The following is a 5362-nucleotide window of genomic DNA, read 5'->3' as shown; positions in this document are numbered from 1 at the left end:
AATATCTCCAACTAACCATATCTTTTCCTAATTGTTTATGATATTGGCTTACACACCACGCAGTGAGAGATTCAAAAATTTTTAACTGCAGATAAATACTCTATGTATATTATACTAGAAATTTTTATTATTATAAAATATAATCAAATTTCAAATTATTTGACTAATACATTAATTTTAAAAAACATAATTTAAAATAATAAAATATTATTTAAAATTTTTTATTTTTTTATATTTATAATTTTTATAACATGTGAATTTGCTATCTTAATTTAAATTTGATTAAAATACCATTTTTTAATTTTATCAATCTCTTCTTTTTAAGATGCATAATCTTTCTCTTTCTATATATACTAATAAATAATTATTAAAATAAAATTTATTTTTCATATAATTATAAAATCAAAGTAAAGAGTTCTTTCAACTATATATCATTGTCAAAATAAAAGTTAACTTCAAAAACAAAAATATCAATAGATAAACATACATATCATTTCTAATTTTAAACAATTTTAAAAAAATAACACAAATTCTATTTAAGTTTGATAATTGATATTTAGATTGTATATAAATCTAATAAAGAGTTATCAACTTAATTATTAAGTTTTAAAGTTGAATTACAAAAACTCTAATAAATAAAATTGAAATAATTATATCACTTTTTTGTTATAAATACTAAATATATATTTTTTTAAATTTTTTGTTCTTGTTTAATTAGCTCATAAGTAACCTATGTTTAATCCTCCATAAATACGATCCTTCAAAAATTTATTGTAACATTGATCTCAATTAAAATATTTCTAGGACAACTCATTATTAGAATAAATTAATTGAATAAACCTACATCAATATGATAAACTTAACCCCTTTTTTTGTATTATTCTCAACTCTTTTTATATTTTTGGGTGATATAAGACAACTTTAACTAATTTCTTAGGCCACAAAAAAAATTATACTCCAATATTAAAAAAGAGCCCCATTACTTTGGCCCAATCCACACAAGCTAAGCAATTAATGCTCAGGCCAGCAGGCCTTCTCCACTCTATAGCTAGCTGAAATACAAGCCGATCATACTTGCACCATAAGACTTGATTTAGTGGTAACTATATTTACTTTACTAGAAGGTGTATCGGGTTCAAATTCTAACTATGTTTAAGAAGTTGATATATAAAACCTATTGTAAAAGAAAAGGAGATGTGTGTAAAGGTACTTAACCAAATAAAACAAAAAAGCCGATCATACTTAAACCACGCTGACAACCATACCACCAGACGTCAGAAACAACATTTCGAACCTTCTTTTTTGGGTTAACAAAACAGCAGGAACAGTTCTCACCGTATTTTATATGTTAGCATTTTTACATAAAGAATTTCTATCTACATCACAAGCTTCCATATATTTAATTCATTATTTGGACGTTAGATAATCATTAATATACTAATGTATTAGTAAAGTACACTGATATATGTAAAAATTTTCCAAAATTATAAATGTAGTGGTTATGATGACAATTGTTGTAATTTAAAATATCGTGATAAAATAATAAGAGAAACAAAAACATATTAATAGAAGAAAAAATAGTACTTTAAAAAAAATAATTTTAATATATAACTAAAATAGGATAAAATAAAATATTTTTAAAATAAAAAATAAAACATTTTAAATGTTATAGACAACTAAAATTTAATCCAAAATTTAAGAACTAAAAGAGTAATTTGGTTCATTCTTAAATGCTCCTTGCTAAGTATGGAGTGCTGCACACCTTGTGAATTGTTAAATTTAAACTCTTTATTTATTATATTTTATTTGAACGGTCTGAATTTAAAAAGGTAACCTGTTAATCAGGTTAATTATTTTTTTTACAAATTTTAGATTTTTTTGGCAAGTCTCAGATATTGGGATAAAGTTCAAAATAAAAAATTAGTATATAAATATTAAAAATAATATGTCTGTACAAAAAAAAATTATTGGATTTTAGAATTAAAATAAATAATACATAAAAAATAAGTTAAAAATTCATGTACCAAATCCCCATATTCTCAAATAGCGCAATTTAATAGCTCTGTAAAGTCAATCAGATAAATCTTTCAACTTGAATGATCCATATTAATCTCAATTCTCAAGTACTTGAAAACTTTTAGATAGTTGAATTTGTCAGAGGCCAATTACTCCTTCATTGTTAATTTGCAAGTTCATGTACATGATCATGCATTTTGAGTCTTTTAAATGTCATTGAATTTTTCAAATTCAAGGAGTAAGAAGAACCGAAGAAGCATCAATTTGAAGCAAAGAAGCGAAACCAGCTTATTAATATACAACTCTCCAATGTCTTCTAGTTAACAACAAAAATATTATTTAATTTATACACTAAAATTAATCATTATGTATTTTTGTATAGGTATATATATAGTTTAATTTATTTTTAATGTGTATTCTTGCTATTTTGTATAAAAAAGTTAATAAAGGAAAGAAGTATTTTTTTTTTACCAATTTTTAGGTGAATATAAAGAAATTATGTCATTTGAGCTATAATTCGTTGGCAAAAAAAGAAATACTCTTAATTATATATTAAATAGAATAATTATTTATTAGGCTCATTTTTATACAAATAAAAATTTTTCTTAGTTTTATATCTGTAATATTTTATACCAATTAGCTTCAGAATTTAATTATTTTTTGAATAAATTAATAAAAAAATAATATAAATAATTGTTTAAATATAATTGTATTTTAATTTTTTATTCTATTAGTACACGTTGAGGTTAATTTGAAATAAAAGATAATGGACTTGTGACATGTATTTTGTGCTTTGACTGCGTCGTCATCTGAGAATCATGCGCCTTCATGGAAACCGGGGTTCTTTTACAGAATCCGTTTTGTGTTTGGAGTTAGCTAACCAGCAGTGGCGACAGACATGCGTCTTTCTTTTCTATGGCAGCAATTTTTTGGACTTTGATGGTCATTTATGGTAGAAGTGGAATAGGTGGGTTCAAGAGCGTCAAAATCTATAGCTAGTTAAAACGACAGTGGAAGCACCTGCCAGCAAACAAAACAGTGAAAATATTTGAAGACATCACATCGACAATAATAGAGTAACAGAGAAATTAGTTTTTTTGTTAGTGCTGGTTTGTTTGTTCAACCTATGATAAAAGAAAATAATAACAATAATAAATAAATTAAATTTACCTGATAACTTTTGATAGTAAGTTAACTTTTAGGAGTGTTGTACTCCCTACTTTATCTGGAATGCACTAGCTTTCACAAAATAATTTATCCTAACATATATATCATTTTCTGTAAGTAAATAATTGTAATGTTGAACTATTTACAACTATATACGTCAATCGTATTAGGATTTGAGAATTTGATGTAGTTAAGAAAGCATGTAAATTGCACTTAGGAGTGTAATTCAAAAAGAGAACCCAAATCACATGTCCCTAACTATTTAAGCAAATCATTAGAAATGAGTTTGTAAATAAATTGCAGTGGGATAGGACTTTTTTTTTTTTAACTCATAAATAGCACTGCGATTTACGCTGTTTTGCGTACAAAGGATAAATTTCGGTGCGATTTATTTTTTTAGATGCTTCAAAACAAATTCGTTCCGAAAATAGGAGAAAAAGAAGAAGTAATGAAATTATTTATTTTTTTGGCATTATCATAAAAAATAAAATAGTTACAAAAAAAATCCAACCAACCAAAATGATCCAACGCATACAATTAAACTATCAACATATCATGATAATAAACTAAAATAAAAGATCACGCTAAAACCTCAATTTTGTTCATGCTAATCACCATTATTTCAAGTTAGACCACAATTGTATTTGTGCCTCCCATTATATGAAGATGCCTGCCAATTCAAAGGTGTGCATACGATGAATTCTTCTTGCTTTTATAATGTCTTTTCTAGACTTTTAGTCTGTTTGTTTTTTTAGACTAAAACTGATACTAGAAAATTAGAACTCAGTATTATATTTGGTTATCAAAAAATTATAGTCTCAAGATATAACATTTGGGTTCCTTCAATACTTTCTGAAGACACAATAATCTAAAACTTTTAGAAATAAAAATTAAAACTTTAATAACATTTTTTTAAAAAAATATTCATATTTAATTTTTTTAATTTTAAATTTACTTTTCAATCTCCATATTTTTTTTAAATCAAATATGACACCAAAATATAACTTCGTTTAATACATTTTACACTAAACAAAATAAAAATTTAATTTAGTTTTTATCTCTCACTCTCGGTCTCGGTCTCGGTCTCGGTCTCGGTCTCGCTCTCTCACTCTCACTCTTCTTTCCAAACATAGCCTCAAAGAATTCATGTTGCGACTTTTGGTCCTCGTACTAACCAACCATGTTAGTCACCCTTCCCACCAGACCATTGACACCAATTCTCAAAGCTAATTGTCCAAGTGCTCCATTAGTTTATACAATTATCCCTTAAAGGAGGAAAAAAAAAACTTGGTACAAGCATTGCCTAGTCTTTGCTTCAAAATCAGCATGTGATGACCACAAACTCTCCTTTCTATGAATCTACTCCAATATTGGCCAACTTACTGCTTCATACTTAAATTCAATACTGAAAAATGATTCAGATATTGATGAGACTCTCAAGTAAAATTCTGGGTCTATTTGAGTAGATTTCTTCTTTGGTTGCTGTGACTTCAGTGAAAGTTTCATAGTTTGGTGGGTGTTAGTGTTGGGTTTATTCTCTCCTTTGTGAGGCCCAAGCCCAACATTTTGGGGGTGTATTCTTTCACCCTAGTGTCACAACCCTAATTTAGTTTTTTGAGGTTTTTTGAGAGAGAGAGAATAGCCACCAAGTGAGAGAGAAGATGGAAAAAAAAAACAGAATTTCTGTTTTTGCCCAAAGCAGTAAATTTCAAATGGCAGTTTCTCAGTTGTTCACCGTTGGATCGGCTTGAAATTTAAACTGCATATTTCTATCATCTTGTTCTTCATTCTGATCGGTGGAGATGTTGATTGGAGGCTTGTAGTAGGAGAAATTGGTTTCGCAAGAGAGAAATTAGGTTTCCCGTTTTTACACAGAGCAGAAATTTTGAAATGGAAGTTTCTCATTCTTTCACCGTTGGATCGACGTGAAATTTGAACTGTAGATTCTTCACATCTTGTTCTTCATTCTGAACGGTGGAGATTTTAATTGGAGGTCTGCAGAGGGAGAAATTGGCTTCGACATCAGCTCTGTTTTTTTGGGTATATTTGATCTTCTTGCTTCTTATTTGTGAGCTTTGGTGCTTTGATGTTTTGGCTGGTTATATGCACATTTTTGTGCTTTGTTTGAGACTCTCTTGTACCTCATTTGATTATAGTGGAGCTATTTCATTGGTCTGGA

This window comes from Arachis duranensis, chromosome 5 (genome assembly GCF_000817695.3).
Source record: "Arachis duranensis cultivar V14167 chromosome 5, aradu.V14167.gnm2.J7QH, whole genome shotgun sequence".
NCBI lineage: Eukaryota > Viridiplantae > Streptophyta > Magnoliopsida > Fabales > Fabaceae > Arachis > Arachis duranensis.
This window is presented reverse-complemented; position numbering follows the sequence as displayed.